We start from the raw sequence: 18,489 nt of genomic DNA on the forward strand, positions 1-18,489 counted from the left end.
AAAAGCATCTGGAAGGCTGTCTTGTCAGAGACAAAGTGAAGCCTCCTCTGGTTAGTAGAGACTGCTCTGTGGGGCTTTTATTAGGAACCTCTCACTGAAAGTTTTTCAGATTTATCAAAGTCTCCTTGGTACACAGCATGCTTGCTCCATTTGAGGTAGTGCAGAAAGTAGTGGCCCCTGTTTGTGTGCATGTTTTCTATTTGTTTTGATGCTGTTTCCTAAGCCATATCTCCCTTGATTTTTCATCTTAATGGTAAAATCTGCTTTAGAGAAAAAATGCACCCTCAAACACTTTTAAAAAAACCTGGCCTAAACATTCAGGGATAAATACATCATAAAAGAAGTGGTGGTATCCGCTGACACTAGCCGTGTTACCATCAACGTTTTTTTTATGCGCATTTTAAAGTATCGCATCAGAAAAGGTTGATGGAAGCGGCAAAATTTTGAAAAAAATCCCTGATTTCACAAAAAAGTTTTTTATGCTTGCTTGAGGTAGTTTTTGCCAGTTAATGTACTAAATGTTAGATAGAAACACTTTTGCCAAATAAATATTAATGTAGCGAGCTTGTAACTTAAGTCTGATCAGCTGTTTCCGCTGTCGCGTCTTGCCGGATATTCCCATAATGCACAGAGACATGGCTGGTAGCAGTTGGCCCGCTTGAAACACATTCCTGAGGACCTCTCTCCATTTTTCTAAGATCAATGGCCATCAGTTCCATGCAGCTGGTTTTGTTTCTGGTTTGGAACTCATACGTCTTGTTTATTACAGCCATGTGTAACGTCAACTACCAACATAACTACACTTGCCCTGGCCTGGTTTATTCGCTCCAAACCAGCTGATGGAAACGCACCTATTTTGCATTTACCTTTTTTTTCTTTTTTGCGACATTTCAAAAGTCCACTTAAAATTCGCATGACAATTAGATGGAAACATAGCTAATAACATCAAATCATAGGATGCAATGTAGAAACAGCTTGCATCTTTAGGGATCTGTTGACGGTAGCCTGTGAAATGTAACACCGCTGAACAGCTGGTCACAGCACACCGCAGCATTTGCACTTTCTCCACACTGGCTTTTCCTTGATTTGAGAACTAACTAGGTAGCTTTTGCTAGCATTATCTCCACCTATACAAAAAGGTGAGCCATCTTATGATATCCTGGTCTTGTATCCTTTTGCAGGAGACTGAGATTTTTGTTGTGTGTCAGTGCTGAGGTGGCTGTCTGTTCCAAAAGTGCCCCTGACAGGAATCTCAGTGGAATGATCAAATAAAGGGCTGAAAATTAGACCAGGAGGAGACGTATTCAGGTGAGAAAAGAAGGGATTTTTGGAGTAGGGAGTGGATGACATTGAAGGTCACCCGCTAAGACTCGCTTGGATAAATGGAACCAACATCCATATCATTGATTGCCAACTTACCCTTTGAAGTTGCACAGAGTTGCATTGGATCCCTTGCCTTGCACACCATTCTTGGCTCGTGCTACATACCTTGCCACCTATTGGGGATCTCCTTAGTGCTAGAGCAGCGACTATAGCCGTGTTTCCATCACCGTTTTTAGTATTCCAAGTATTCCATTAGAAAAGTTTGATGGAAACAGCAAAATTTCGAAAAAAAAATCCCTAATTTCGCAAAAAAAGTTTTTATGCTTGCTTGAGGTGGTTTTTGCCTTTGTCAAAAAACAGTTAATGCGCTAAATGGGAGATGGAAACACGAATAAGTATTGATGTAGCAAACTTGTAACTCACGTCTGATCAGCTGTTTCCGCTGTCAGTGTCTTGCCGGATATTCCCATTACGCACGGAGACATGGCTGGTAGCAACTTGCCCGCTTGAAACACATTCCTGAAGCTCTCTCCAGTTTTCTAAGATCAGTGGTCCTCCGGTCCATGGAACTGGTTTTGTTTATGGTTTTGAACCCATACATCTTGTTTATTACAGCCATGTGTAACTTAACTACGCTCGCTGTAGCATGGTTCATTTGCTCCAACCCAGCTGATGGAAACGCACCTAAATCGCAGTTTCTTTTTTTCTTCTTTTCTGCGACATTTCAGAAGTCCGCTTAAAATTCGCATGAGAATTGGATGGAAACGATGGTGCAAGAATTAGGCATGCAAGAGGAATCAATTAAAGTGATGCTGCATCACTTGGGCTCGCTCTCTCCCTTCACAAACATTACCGCCTCCCGTATTGCATATGTCACCTCAAAGTGACTTTTCAGAGCCTCCTGCTTCTTTGCTTTCATTGCCACCACAGTACCCCTCACTGAGTGCAGCATGCAAGAAAGCGAGTCTCTGGAAAGATTCAGGGAGCACTGGGGGCCAGAGGGTGGAGAGGGGGCACAGTGCTGTAAAGTGCCTCAATGTCGCTTCATTTCCCCATTTTAATTGGGCTATCTAAATGCACCCCCGGTTTGTCAATACCCGCCAGGGTCCCAGATAAAAATGATTTGTCTCAGGCATTCGGTGGCACGATCTGCTGTTCCCCTTAGAGAGCATGCCCCGCCAGTTGTCAGCAGCAGAGTGTAATGGAGAGCGCTCGTTGTTTTTGATATTCAACGGGTAGCAGGAAAATAGGTGCCTTCCTCTGTCAATTCTACCCCTCTTGTCTTAGACTTATTTCTTTTTTACTGTCCTCTCATTCAGTCTGTAACTAACATGTCAATATAGGCGTGCAAGAACAACCACCCATATACAGACAAACATGCACATGCACACACATGTACAAATTCACATGCTCTACACACAAAGGCACACAGGCACTCACTGAAGGTCAGCATTGTGAAGCCAGTCTTATCTTTGTTTTTATGCACACTGTTTCCCACTGTCCTTGTCTTTTCCACACCTCCTGTCGCCATGTGCACCCCCTCTCTCTCAGCACTAGAGCCAGTGTTATCTGCAGACAGTCCTGGGAAAATTTCAGGGCCAAAAGTGTGCCCTTGGTGTTGAGCAGAAGAATGATGCTCACACAATGTTTGACATTTTCATTCATTTTTGTGTGGCTCAGAGATACATTACTTTGCATGGGAAAAATAACCATTTTGCGCATAACTATCTAATCTGTTCAAAGGCTGCTCTTTTATTCTCTTAACTGATAGATGATAAATATAATTTGGTGGCTTGCGTAAAGACAATTACATACAGATAGGTATAATTAAATGTATATCTTTCACATGCTACTTGTGTAGCTTAAGCTATCCCTATAACATATCTTGCCCTAGATCACAGGCTGAGGTTAAATGTTCTGTTGATTATTTGCAAGTACGGTTAACCTATGTTTGTAGGTTATACTATGAACCATGTATGTGATATAGATAGCACCACGATTGCAATCTGGAGGAAAATTAGCTACCAAACAGACTAGTGGCAGTAGCCAAGCCTCAGTAAATTATGAATTGGGCTGGGAATTTTAAGCTAACAGGTGTTGCCCAGCTGTGCTTTTGGACATGATGACATAGTGCTAATCTTAAGAGCCCATCAGCAGCAGCACACTGACTTTCACAGCTCAGTGTTTACGACACAGGTCAGCATTTTTTTCACTGGCATGCAGCCAGAATTGGGTTTATCAGTGACCCCTCTGAATGGGAATATAAAGCACATTTATTTGGATGACATTTACAGGATTAAAAAAAAGGTTATATGATAGATACTAATATGTTGAGATGTGGTTTTAGATGATTGTAGACTGCAGTCTTTAAAAATGCAGTAAATAGAGTATATACTTGTAATGATACACATCATTTATTCAGTCAGTGTGTGCTTTTCTGACCCTAGACCAAGAATCTTATTTTCTTACCTCAAAGCTGAACCTTGTTAAAATGTTTTGGCAGACTTGTTAGGTGGTGCAGACTTGTATTGATCAAGCCTAGGGCCAATGTGATTCATCCCATCCTACAGCAAGCAGTGCCTTTTCCCATCAGATGGTGACTGTAGCTACCACAGAGGAGCTGAGGTGTCTGGTTCGATGCAGGTGTTCTTCACCTGCAGATAACCCTGCAGCTGCATCACAGATGTTGTACTCGGAACACTCACAAAAATAAGCCTGAAAATCCAGAAATAAAAATTGATCTCACAAAAATCAATCTTTCACTAGAATCTATTAAGTTGGCACTGTTGGCAGCCTGGCTTAAGTCAGGCTGGCTCCTTCAGATTGAAGAGGTTGTCAGCCTTTTTTTCAGTCTAATGAAATGAGTGGGGGATGGGTGGTTGTCACAATGTTATAAATTGTCAGACTTGGTAGGGGGTGTTCCAACTCTATTCAAGCTCTTGGGGGTGGGGCAAAAGATAAGACATAAAACCGCCTGAGCTACAAAAACTCACTTGAGGCAACAGTTTTAATCTTGCATAGGGGGTTAATGCTAGAGCCCATCTGTGTTTTGAGCTTTACATTGCGCCGAGATGAGATTACACCATAGAAGAGATGGCTCATGTTGTGCAACTGACACACTACATCACTGCTGTTAAGACCACCAGCCAATCATTTTTACTTCTACCACAGAGACTTTACACCTACAAAAATACTTTTTCTCCTCTCCTCAGGGGTGTGTGGGCGTAATAATTATTCTCCAGAAGGTTCCCTCCGACTTGTAAAAAAAAATAAGATGTCCAGATTGGTTGGTCTTCTTTTTGCAGAAAGTTTTTTGTCCATGGTGCATCCTTGACATCACTTTGTTTATTAGTACTATTATTGCAGCACATACAGCTAGAATATATTTATATGTAAATATATTTAAAATATATGGCTGTACAAATTGAATTACTTTTTAATCAGATGGCCCACATCCTATTTGTTCTAAAGTAGAAGGAAAGTTAAAGATAAAACAATTCTTTGTCTTGTTGAAAAGTCTGTTGTATGCACAGATCTGCAGCCTCCAGTAAAATCAGACTGTCTCCCATTGTTAACAACAAAGAGAAATGTAGAACACATTGCAGTTTGCCATTTCCTTCAGCAGAGTTTAAGCCTAGAAGACATTCACCATTGTTGTTCTTAGTGGAAACCGGCATATGTGCTTTTTAGAACCTCACACTGAATATCTATTGCTATGTTACTGCTTCCATGTTTAGATGAATAGGTATTACAGTAGCTAACAGTGTGGCAATTCTTAAAGTTTACTTTCCCTTTCAGAAATTACTAACATATTATGATAAAGCGGTAATGTATAATTTAATTATTAATATAACATGGTATTATATGTGGCTTCAAATGAAATGATTTGTCACGGACTAGGTCATGGCTTGCAGCGTCAGCAATGCTACTGATACATATATTAAAAAAAACATCATTACATCGAGGGCAAAACATTGTTGAAGCATTGCTGGATGAGTCAAGTTACAGTCCACACAGTATTATTGGGATAAATGAGCAAACCTCTCCCCAAGGTCCCGAGGCTCTGTGATCTATTAAGGCGCTGTCGTCTCGGATGGTGAATCTCAGAGAGCGAGGGAATTTTTGCGGAAGAGAATGGTTGTGCTGACATCCTCTCTCAGCGCAATCCCTTGTCCTTGTAGGACAGAAGAGAAAAAGAGCACCAGAGGCTGACTTGGCTGTTCCTCTGAGCTCTGTCATAAATCCAACTGAACATTTCTGAACATCTGTTGTGGATGATTAGCTCCATGGCTAGAAGAGTTTGACCGGAGGGAGTGAGACCAGTGTGTTTGGGAGTTGTGTGTGTGTAAACTCAACGCCTTGCTGATTTAAGAATGGGGATTTAGCATAATTTCTTTCCTCTTTTTTTTTCTAAGCAAGAGAGAGAGAGGGCCAAATTATTTATGAAACAGGTTCATTATCCACAAAATATGTTACTGGAAATTATGTTGGCACAGTCCCGTGGGAATGCTAGTATGTTTCAAGGTCACACTTTGTTAACCCCTTAGATTCAGCTATAATGACATAGCAAATTGATTTTGAAATACATGCATGAGGTCCATTCAGAAGTAGATTTGTTCAGATACTCTGCCTTTTTAGTCAGATTCAGGGGAAGCCTGAATCTGACTAAAAAAAGTTGAAGCCTGAATGACCTCACATAATTAATAGTTCAATAGGTCGATAGTTAAGACATAATGGAGTCTCTAAGCTGCATACGTAACAACACGTGTACTCGTACCACCACCCTGTTTTTCTACATGCAGGTGCACTACAGAATTCTCCCTCATTGGTCAAGGTTCAAAAAGGTAAGGCCCCGCAGCCTCCTCCCTATAAACACTGAAATCCGACACCAGTGACATCACATGGTGGGTTTGGCTTGTCCCAGGCAGTCCCTGAACACCCGCTCAGTGTGTGAACCAGCTCTGCCTCAGAAGGATCTCCCCCTAAGCCACATTGCTCCATAGCCACAGCTGGAAACATATTGCTGGAGTGCCAAAAGACAGTTTCTCTGGTTTAATGAAACGCTGTGAATGGAATAACTGAGCAGGAACCGGAGAGAGCTTTTTCTCACAAACTTTTTTTCCTAAGGCATCGTTCAGGGATAATCTTTCGTGGGTACTGCTGGATTTTCTTTTATAGGATTTGGATACTCTCTCTCTCTCTCTCTCTATGGAATAAGGAATAAAAGGAATTCATTCTTTTAGTGGACCTAATTGACATGCATGGGTAAGTGTAAAAAAAAGTGAAGGACACAAAAGTTATTAATTGTTAAATGCAGATACAGCAGCACAGGTGCATTTTTTGAAACTGGCTGGGCTGTCCCAAACTTAGAACTTCATTTGTCTACATATCCCTGTTTCAGGATGTGTTATTTTTCATCTCGGGGTGAACCTTTCACAACTTGCCTCTTATAATAAAAGTAACAAAATAAGTTGATGCGTTACACCTCAATGGTCAGGTATTTTCTTACCATTCTTTTGTTCCCTTTTCTTTTGTCCTTGCTCACTCTTGCTTGTTAAGCCAAAACAATAGTTTAACCTCGTCTTGGCTTAGCTCTATTGGCTGGCTCTCTGGCAAATTGCCCTGTCTGGTGCGAGCCCTCCCCTCCGTATTCAGAGGACTTTGAATAGAAGGGCCATAGAATGTCCCCTAGCTACCGCTGCTAAGGTGAGGCACCCTGCAGCTCTACTGCATTAGGCCTACACTGAGGCCAAACAACCTGTTTTTCCAGTTGTCTTTATCTCCCTGGGCAATCTGGAGGGTAAAGTTTCAACGACAAGAATTCGAGTTAGAAGGAGACGCTGAAAGGCTTTGAAATCCCAGATAACTGTAAAGGAGAACTTTTGGAAGTAATTTTATTATGATTTTTGAAAAATGTTTGGGCCTGGCTTTCAACAAAGTAGAACCTGTAATACATGTTTCCCGAAGTGTTTTTCTCTGTGATTATCAGCTATATCTAAGTTGAATTAACTTTTTGTGAAGACTCGACTGAAGACAGACACTTGAAAACTGTTTGTACCTTAATTACAACAAAGAGTAACCAGTTCTAAATGTCCCTTTCAGCTGTAATGGTGTCTTAAATCTTTGGTTTCTTTTTTTATTACAACATAAAACTTTTATATGCTTGTAGGAGAAACTTTTGGACTGAGTTTATCTTGTTCTTGGTCACAATAAATGTGGCAGTTGTTGCACAATATTTGTTTCTTAATATAAGGAGCTGCTGTCAATGAGAAAAATATCCTTTTTACGACTTGCTTCTTTTCCATCAAAGCTGTCTTAAGCTTTCAACGAACATAGTATTGACACTATGTGTGTCTCGCTTTGAAACCACTAGACTTCCCCACGTGTCTGTCTCACTGCAATGGAACCTGTATTTTCCTTTCTTAGTTGTACCAAAGCTGTGCTTGTTTAGTATTTATTTATTGGTTATATTTTTATTTTTAAGTTAATGATTTGGAAGTAAAACCCTTACTGTACAACTTACCCACTTGATTAAAAACTGACCTTTAGGCAAAACTCAAGATGGACACAGGTTAAAATGTCTGTTCAGCTGCTCAGGAGCGTAAACAAACAAGACAAAAAACCCGTCAGCCACAGTCATTTGTATAAACACAGCCAATCCCTGTCCACACAGAATGACCTTTAGGTCGTCCTCCTTCACCTCCACCATACAGGCCACTTATCCTAAATTCCACCTTTATGACTGTGCTTCAGTCACCTTGTCACCAGTAATGTTCCAGAGAAACATTAAGTGATGTCTGGGAAGTGACCTGAGGAAATAACTATGGGCCATTTGTGCTCCTTATTAGATTCCCTGACCAAACATACAACATATCCTTCACTTAAATGACTGCCTTGGCTGAAGTCTTCCCGTTTGAATAAATTACTCTGTGTGGAACAAGTCAATCACTCAATCTCTCTCCCCATCGGATTCCTCAAAAGTAATTATGGGCTGAGCATATGGATTTTTCCATAGAACTTGATTTCTCATCATCGTTGAGTTGGGTGATGTGTAATGGCCTGTTAACGCATGATGGATCTGCTTAATCACTCTAGTCTCAGTTGGGACATGAAAGAGGTTGCTTACCATCACAGATCAATGTCTGTGAAGGCGATAATGTCAGTGGAGCCAGACATTTGTCTATGACGCATACTGTAAATAGACAGAAAACCTACTTGCTTTTGTTGGGTTATTAAAGTTCAAAGCTTTGCTGCTGTAGCTGAAGTGTAGACTTGTTTATGATTAGGTCTCAGACTTAAGAATGCCAGCAAAGAGAAGTTTCTCATTTGTTTTTATGTCAGGAATTGTTGCCTGATGGTGACAGGGTCGTGAGTAGTTGTTTTATGATGACAAGGCCCAATTGTCAATCCTCTGTTCTGTACTAAGTAACATGTTTATGTAGCTAGGGGTGAGTGTGCCAGATACGTCCTGCGTAATGTGCGATGTCAATCAGCGGCCACCGCCTGTGTGATGTGTTAGCTGTGCTGATAGTCACTTTTTGGTCTCAGTTGTGACACTTCTTTCTTGCAGACATGCGCTCATTCATTGTGACAGGTGCTGAGGAGAAGGTTTTTAAAAAAGGGCGTCTTTAGCACTAAAATCACCAGTGTTTTGACAAGAACACTTTTCCTCAGCTGCCCCCAAGCAGAGAGCTTATTTGATTGAACTAGGTCTATGTTTATGCTTTGACATCTACACAGGCTTGCTAAACACGTTAAGGTTCAGACATAAGATCATGTACAAATAAGCAGACGGGGTTATTTTAGAGAAAGCGATGCTATTTTTGTTATGAATAGAAACTGTCTTGTAAATGCCAACTGCATCTGTTGCAGTGTAGCTTTAGCCCTATGTCTCTTTAAAGTGAATTGAAAAAAGTGGGTCATAGTGCTCAGGATATGTTCATATTCAGCTCTTTCCATACCACCAGTCCTTTTCTTTACATAATATATTCCATTCTGCATCTTAAATGTATCTATCTACATTTTATTCCCAGTTATAGCTAGCTATCAGAGGCCTGTTTTGTGCTCATAGCCTTGCACCTTTCATTTAAACCTTAGCTCTGTGCATTACAGCCATGGGTTTCTCAAAGGGAACACAAATCTGCTTTGTCAGGGAGGACATTTCCCTCCTTGCACAAAACTCATTTCAATTCCACATCATCCCATTACACCTCCACAATGATGGAAACAGCCCCCATTTTCAGGGGCAGCAGCATTTTTTTTGTACTCTGTTTGTATGACAGTGCCAAAGCGTTTTTGTATGTTAAATGTGTAGCAATGCAAGTTGAAGACCGTGGCCATGGCAAACATAAATTCTGCAATGCATTAAGCTACTTTCTAAAAATTAGAAGACCAGGGATCACTGTTGTTGCTCTCTTGCTTGGTACCATTCATTTCCTTGATGTCACAACACTGAATTACTGTATGATGCACTGTTAATATCTTATATCTAATATAATTTTTTATGCAATGAGACAAGGTCTGATTGGTTGCTTGCGGACTGCCATTGAAGAGAATTAATAGTCGCAGTTTTACCTTGCTCTTGAGTATGAAGGGATAACTGTGATGCTATACTGCAGTAAAGCAAATAAAACTGAATGTATGCTTGATTTATTTGAAGTTTGGTTTTGGGAGTATAGTCATGTGGCTGATTTAGCCCTCTGCCTCCACCCTTGTTTGCTCAGGCTCCCAATTTCTGAAAATACTCTGCTTAGACTCGACATTCTACTTGATTACTTTATCAGCTCCCCTGTCACTTCCTCCAAAGTCATCATTTCTTTTTCAACAGTCCTCTGTTGCTGATCTTAAATAGAAGCAAGCAGGACTTATCATAGAATGGAATAATAAGTCTTGGTTACCTACATACAGACTTGGACATACTCATACTGGCTTCGGAGGGAATGGCACGTGTGTTGTATATTTTACAGTGGGACGTATTCAGCATCAGTATAACATTTGGCTTTTGTTCATCTTGTGGTTTGTCCTTAAACACAGGCAATGACTCTTCTTCCTGTAGATCTCTGAGGTCCCTGGCTTGTTTTGGGAAGATGGATGGAGATTCATTTGGTTTCATTACAATGCCTGACTTATTTATAGCCTGCCTGTGCAGCGCTGTGGGCCCACTGTGGCCCTCTAAGGATGCTGAGGGCTGAGGCGTTGATGAAACATTCCTGCATCCAGGGGGTATTCTCTGAGGAGAGCACTGCTTGTTTAAGGGAGGGCAGAGGGGTGACAATGCAAGAACCACGGGCAAGGCAACTGAAATCTAATTCCACTAGCCCTGCCTAGCTACAGCATTCCTGTTTTAGAGCTTTCACCTATCAAAAGCATTGCACAGTGGGTATGTTGGGCTATGTAATGATACCACATAGCCCAATAACATGGGATAAACTATATAATGTGATCTGGTCCTATAAAAGTAGTTACCACAAAAAAAGGGGAAGAAAAAAGCTCCCCTGAAACACTCTTTCATATTTTGCTTATGCACAGTTTGGAGTTTGGAGTTCCACAGCACCAATCCCAAACCTTTATCTGGATCTCCCCCTTCAGCCTCAGAGATTACTGCTTCACAACCCTGGAGCAGGGATGCTGTCTGCCTGGTAATTTGATGGCTAATCCCCTGCCTCTTCCGTACAAATCTCTTCCCTGATAAAGGGGTTGCTTCTACATTAGTAAACATGGGAGACTTGGCTGCCTAGGCTGAAAGTCAGACAAGAAGACTGGTCCGGGAAAGGGGAAGTAGAGGGATAACCAGTTCCCTGTTTATTGTTCATAGGAAAGCCCCTTTGAGTCTCATGCTCAACTCAATTTAAGTGCCAAGATGAACATTTAATCTACCGAAATGCTTTTAAGCTAGTTGGTAATGTGATCTAAATTTAGGTAGATAAGGCAGAATGCTTTTGCTTGTGGTTTTAATGGTTTAATAGTGAGCTGCACATGTCTTGTCTGTACTGTGAGTTTTCATACAGTCATTCCATACATTGTTAATGCGCATTCATTAGCTTTTTGACCCAAATATGTTATCCTAATGATCTCTGCGCTACTGCTGTGGCTAGACTCATTCGCTCACTTAAAAGGAATTTACTTCCTCAGATCTTTCTTCACAGGCTCACACTGGCTTGTATGGACTGGCTATGTGACCATGCATTGTTAGAGTGTAGGCTATAGAGTTTTACTAGGGAGTGTTGGCCAGTGGCCCCATCATGATCTCTGTTTCCTGGATGGTTGTTCACCTCCTGTGACGGTACATCAACAAAGCACTAACCCTAGGAATCAAAGCTGGCGCCTTCAGCCCAAACGTGCTCAACCAAGTTTAACAAGTCCTGGCAAGATAGCATTTAACCAGTCTATGGAATGGAGTCAGCTTGATGACTACAACATTGGTTGTGATGGCTTTTCATTTGTTGACCTGACAGAGGAACTTCAGGCGTCAGGTTGGATCTGGTGGGGTGAGTGACAGGTCCTGTCCCTGCTTGTCTTTCTGGATGTGGAACGGTCTGGTGTTCAGTCTAATCGTTGTCAGGGAGTGAGATGACATGTCAGGAAGAATTTGGTGAGATCTGTGTTTACAGCACATCGCAGACCAAACGTCACAGCTATACAAGTAGGCTGCAGTGAGGGCTCCCAAGTTTAGCGTGTATGTGCTTTTTTAATGTGTTTTTTTTTTTCACTTTGTAATTATTTGCAAATGTAAGCACTGCACTTTTATCCATACATCCTTGAGCAACATAAGGATATTGGTGGGTCAAAAGTTTTATTCATAGCACTAGCTGTTATTTAGAGTTCTTAATTAATTTTTCAACATGTGATTGTAATTCCTGAAGTGACCTAATTTTTAAGTGTTCATAAATGGTACTGGTTTATTTTCTGAAGACGGCATCTTTGGCATCTCCACTTATAATTTCTGCTCATCTTTATAGAACACTTCATCTAAATACCAGATTGCTTGATTGGATGTATTCGTGCTCTTGTCTAGAGTGGATTTTCACAGAACTATTTGATTAGTCAGTAAAATCCTTTGACTCACAGTCATCTCAGAATTTCTCTAACTGGATGTGCCCATGAGATCTGTGTGTGTGTGTGTGTGTGTGTGTGTGTGTGTGCGCACTGTGTGTATGTTTTGTGTGTGTTTGTCTTGTTAGTCAAGCTGCAGAAGAGTGACTCTACACTGGTGGTAATTGATAGTCTGGAGGATGTCTCAGCTGCAGGTAAATCCTATCTGCAGCTGTAGGGGAGTAGGGGCAAGAGTCTATATAAGTCTTCCAAGGACTAAGGATTTCAGAACAACTAGAGGAATGGTGGGGGGAAAAAGGGAAGACGAGAGAAGATAGTATAGCTGAAACACAGGGTGATTGTGGGAGAAATGTTTAATATGGCAGAGGTTTTCAATCCCAGACAGTTGAAATTTCTTAAAGATTTCACAGGCTTAAAAGTACATTTAGGCTGTATTTTTCTCAAGAACATAGCTATGAGGAAAAGTGTATTACCCCACATCGTCTTGGTTCTGTATCCATTGCTTGCCTAGTGCATAAAGCTAAGTGCAGGGGCTTAGGTGTGGCTTTTGCTTCTTTTAAAACACGTCCATCAGATTTGTCATGGGAGATGTACTGTAGAGAGGAAGCGAGGGAGAGCCAGAGGCGGAGAGCGCAAGAGAGATTGGTCCCAGTGAGAGATTCATAGGTAGTAATGAGGTGAGTGGTGGAGTGCAGGTCGTCGTGTTGTGGCTCCGGCCTGTCAGTATAATGGACCTTGCTAGTCAGCTGGCAATCGATTGTACTGCTCACGACCTCGTCTGTCTGTTGTTCTTCACTCTTCCTGTCTGTCAAGCTGACATCCAGAGATAGAGGACGAAGCAGAATCTTCTCCCAGACGACAGATACAGTGTCCAGATATCTTCTCATTACCTGAAAGGTGGCCTGAGGTGAGGTATGGAGGTTGGCAGGTCTGACATCCAAGTTAACTTAAAGAGAAAGCGTCAGAAGTAACATCCTAATTATGTTCTGTTTATTTTTTCTTATGGCTGGTTACTATTAGCATTCAGTTGGTTTATACAATTTTGAACGGGACTTTGTTGCCTATCATTTATGTTAATTAGTGATTGTGTTTTTTATTAGTATATAAAATGTAAGAAAATAGAGCAATATGTGCCTCTCAATTTCCCAGAGCCAATGGGTTGTCTTAAAAAGTCCTGTTCAGTTTGACCAACAGTCCAAACCCCACATATATTCAATGTATGGTGATTTTTTGAGAAGGAGAAACTGAGAATGTATAGCATATTTTATTAATAATTGACTCAAATGATTAGTCGACTGAAATTGTTACAGGTTTCTGTCCATTGACAGTAAATTAAATAACTGTTTGTGCTGTAGTTTACATTTTTATTTTTTATTTTTTAGATGGAACCAGCACATTTTTTCAATATTTGCTTGATAAAGGACTTAGTACGATTAACTTTGACGATTAATTTTTTATCTACAGAACAAGAACAATTTAGGGAACTGCCTCTGTTGCCAATAGAAATAAAGTATCCTGCTCTGCTCATATCATGTAGGACTAAATATTGGATTAGACACTCAATAAGTACAGATATGCCAATTTAGTGGAGTTTAGAGTCTACATCTTTGTAGTTTATTGCTCTATAACATATACAATGCGAGCATAGTTTTTAGAACTATACATGTTACTTGAACATGGTCTTCTAAGCTCAGAGTCTCTGCTTCTCTTGCCCTTTATCGACTGGCCCCAGCCTATTCTGCACGCATCTCTTTTACATTTTAAATCCCCAGGCCTCCAGAGAGCTATGGGGATATATGGTTCCATCTGCTCCAACAGACTGGCTCATGGCTCAGACAGAGAGAAAGAGACACAGAAGGAGACCTGGCCAGGGAGAGAGAGAGAGAGAGAGAGTGAGAGAGGAAGAGGAAGAGGAGGGGAAATAAGGGGATGGAGAGAAACAGACTGACAGAAAGACGGAACGGCTTATTCGAATCTGCCTCTTTTTGCTAGTTAGACAGGGGCTGAGAGGATAGCCTTCTGGAATAGAAGGCAGGAAAGTTGGTTTAGGCTTGGGGATCCTCTTTTTTTCCACATTTGCAATGGCAGCTAACCAAGTCAAATATGTTAGGTCGTAACTGTTTCAGGTAGACCAGGAGTCTTGGTTTTTCTTTGTGTAACACAGTTTTTTGTTTCAAGGTGGGTCTCAGAATAGCATATGTTGTGTGCCTTTTAGAATCCTCCAAACACATTTCTCATTAAGGGGTCCTCCTTTATAAACAGAACCTTATGCTTGAGTTCGTGTAACCCTTCCCTGTGTCAACATTGGTTTTGTTCTTCTGTACCTTGCACCTCAGAGGGTTGGTTTTCCCCGTGTCTTTTACATGCTCTGTTATAAGGTAAAATAATAAAACCATTGTGTCAATACATTTTCATCTGCACGTTTCAGCTTTGACTGAAGACCAACAAGCCCCAAACCATCCAGTATAGCATAACAATAATCTTTTTGTTTCAAAATGTGATTGTAGGTTACAATTGCTGTTCTCACCTCTGTGTTTAGTGGTTGTATGTTGTATGGGAATACTGTTGTGGACATAACAGTTCCTCAGAATTTGGTTTGCATAAAAAGATGTAGTGAGATAAGGGCTGTTTTCGTGCTTGCAGTTGGACAAGCACAGACTATCCACCCAGCGAGTGATTGCCCATGTACCAATAACCAATGGTAGCAGTCTGAGTAATCCTTCCATAGCCAATTAGAATTTTGCTAGTATGACATATGCTGTAAACAAAACTGTAAACATGTGTGTACAAAGTCAGGGTGCGCAATATAGATAAACTTGATTAAACAACCAGATAGGAATCTGGATGTTGATGCTAATCCATTGAATTAAATACCAGGCAAATCAAGGTATTTGAACACATTGATGGAACCCCCCCCCTGAAAATCCAATATTGAATTAAATAATTTCTGCTCATTGATTTACATTTTCTCCTATGACTAGACATATTAAAGTTATGAAGGGTGGGTATAGCGATTTCTCTGCCAGTTTCATAGTATCATCATGTAGCCCAAAGTTAGTACAAAGTATTGTGGGAAACAATTACCAGAGTTGCTGCTCTGTCACTGAGCACTAGGCCACAGCTTGGTTCCCATGTAGGCCTTTGGCCCCTGCTGGCCAAAGAGCTTCACTCCCCGCCGGTTACAGTCACTAATCTGGCCTGACACCAAGCTGATTTACAATACTCCCCTACCCTAAGCACTGACTGTCTAGAGGTAATTGATTTAGAACAGTAGAGACACCTGCTGAATAGTATGAAGCCCTCAAAGGCCCCCGCCTATGCTTTCTTACAAAGTTGGGGTCCAGTATCCACGTCTCATTGCCACCTGTAGAAAATAAATACACTTAAACCTGAAGAGAAAAGGAAGGTTCCCTTCCTTTTTGAGCAAAACTACAGAGAATAACCTAGTTATACAGTGTGTTTTCAGTTTGTATTGTATTACATGTTTTACCATAGTTCTATAGTGCTTCATTTTTCTAATACTTCTGCTCTTTCTGGTCGCTAAAAATCCATCCACGATATATCCGTGGATTGAGCTGAGCTGAACAACTGCCTCTGTTTGGCCAGCTATTGATCTATGGAGCTCTGTATTTGCCAGTCTTTCTGCTCACATGCCTTCACTCTGTTTGTCTTTTACTGGCGCAGACAAGGCTTTCTGCCCAGGGGGTGGGAAGTGAGGGGCAGTTGAAGTCCTCAGCATGGTGTGTGTGTGTGTGGGGAGGGGGGGTATCATGCCTTCTGTGCTGCCTGCCTAGTCATTTTATGGCACCATCTGTCCAAAAGCAAACTGTCAAGTGGTGACATCTTAGCCCATCTTTCTTGCTTGACAGTGTGAATTTCCTTTTGATATATATGCACATCTGCTGTTGAGAATGGGTCTCAGTTTATATTGCTAATTTAATGTTTGGCCATAGCACAAAATTATTCTTAATTATGCAGTAATTCATTTCTAGAACACTCTAAAATGTAAACAATCAAAAATATTAAAACTTTTTTTCAGTCTTTGAACTAGGGCAAGGCTATTGGCTGTGTATATTTTTAGAGAGCCTGTATTGAATACAAAGCTTTTTTTAAAAATCATTTTCCGTTAGTTTTATTTAGGCCCTAGCTTTGAGGAATTACAGGTTGGCCTAAATAATAAGATTTTTTTATTTATATACTGCTTTTCAAAAAAATGTTGCCTCACATTCAACCAAAATAAAAAGGAAAGAACATTTCAATAAGAGAAAGATAAACATTTGTAAGCAGAATTATAATCATAATAATGTTCATACGCATGATGATGATGATGATGATGATGATGATGATCCAGATGTTGGGATGTCAACAAAGGAGATGAAATATAAACAATAAAACATACAAAAGCCTTTATAATAAAATAGTGATATAAAAAAATTAAAGAAAATGTTTCCAACTGTGAGACTTGTCTGTGAGTTTTTAAATTTCATTTGATGGTACTATGAATATTACATTTCAATTCGTTTGTATTCTGTAAGTATAACTCTTAAGGTTGGTGCTACTTTATAGAAAGCTGTTTCATCCACTCGATTGGTCCATTTATACACAGCCTTGCTTTTATTTGATGAATGTCTGTTTTACATTGAGCCTGCTTTTTGATTTATTGCAGGCCCTTTGCCCAGCACTTTGTAGTGCAAGCCATTTTCTCCTTGCTCTGCAGCTCGACAACGCCAATAATCACTCTCCAATAAATTCAAATGGAAGTGGCACTCTGGTATGTCTCTTCTACTCTGTGTAATACATATCAGTGTAATACATATCACCTTTCATTCCCAGATTGATTTGCAACTGAAAAGATTGGTAGCCCCCCAGAGGTGATTGTAAATCCCCACTTCAGTGGCAATTTATGCCTTGTTTTGTGCCTGACTTTTGTTAAATGTTCACTCAACCAGACTAAATGCCAGTTGACATTGTATCATATGGGCGAAGCCAGAGTGTGATGGTCTTTGCATTCTGTTGAGAGGCAAGTTAGTGCCTGTTTCAGGACATTATCATGAACCTGGTGCATTAAGTCCAACCCTCTCGCGTCACAGATTACATCACAGTGCGTCATAGAGACTGTGTCATATGTTGTAAACGTCTGCATTAATTTCACAAGGCTGTAGTATTATTATACGTAATTATTGAAGTGTCTTAAATCAACTACCTGAATGATTTCTTTGAGTCATCCACACAGCCAGACACTTCACTCATGTGAGTGCTTTCATTGTAGGTCAGCGTAGTCAGTGCAGTACTTTCTATTGCTCAACTAAAGGAAGTGCATTTGTCTGTTAAAGGTTTCTTTCAGTCTCTCAATCTTCTGCTCGGCAGTAAAGCGTTAACAATTAACTCTGTGGAATCAGCTTGTAAACAAAAGCGCTGTAAAACTTGATAGGTCACAGGACATTACACTTTGTTATGTGATTTTCAATGCAGGACCTTGTCGCAGCCCTGTAAAAAAGACACACACCATCAAATCTGTGGATACAGCAAGGCTTTCAGAGTTGGAGGGAAAACCTAATTTTGTTACTTTACACTTTCATTTTATAATACGGTGCTCGTCGGCTTGCAGCAATTCCCCTGGGGTCTTCTGGTGTGTGTTCACTCCTGAGGCAAAAAAAGGAGCATAGACGTGTGAGGGTGAGCCTTCTAGGGCATGGAAAACTAATCAGGGGCCAAAACACTGCTGTCGAAATTCAGCTTGTAACTGTGTTTATGGAGCCGTTACTGGCTGCGCCAACACAAACCTCTCCGGTCTGGGTTTATCACCTCCAGAGACGGCCATGATTAGCTCCCCACACTGCTAGCCATATATCTCAGCTGTCCCACCTCCCTGTGCTGAGGATGACCCATTAAACAGAGATGGAGAAAGAGAGAGAACACGAGTAGGACGGATGGAAACGATGGAGTGCAGAGATGCTACCTGTAGTTAGTGTAATAGTAGTGTTTACTCAGCCTCTGCATGCTCTCTGTGCAGCTGTCCCTTGCATTGTCTGTTTGTGGACTACCAATTCTTTATGGGTGGCCACTCCCTCGCCACACACACGCACACACACTGGGGCTTATAACTTAAATGAC

At 40.9% G+C, this 18,489-nt stretch overlaps 1 protein-coding gene across 5 annotated transcripts in view; it reads left to right on the plus strand.

Annotated features, from left to right (window-relative positions):
• Window positions 1-18,489, plus strand: part of LOC119901847 (receptor-type tyrosine-protein phosphatase F) — a 166,176-nt gene that overhangs the window by 37,155 nt on the left and 110,532 nt on the right. For 4 of the 5 annotated variants that reach the window (XM_038717565.1, XM_038717568.1, XM_038717567.1 and 1 more), the window contains exon 1: window positions 6,260-6,588. The exons of the other annotated variant lie outside the window; for it this stretch is intronic. The gene's annotated coding sequence lies outside the window, so the exon portion shown is untranslated. Of the gene's footprint in view, window positions 1-6,259; window positions 6,589-18,489 lie in introns of those variants that run through there. 5 annotated transcript variants of the gene reach the window in all.

Source organism: Micropterus salmoides, unplaced genomic scaffold (genome assembly GCF_014851395.1).
Source record: "Micropterus salmoides isolate LMB-PRFRI ecotype aquatic unplaced genomic scaffold, ASM1485139v1 Ms_hic_scaffold_14, whole genome shotgun sequence".
NCBI lineage: Eukaryota > Metazoa > Chordata > Actinopteri > Centrarchiformes > Centrarchidae > Micropterus > Micropterus salmoides.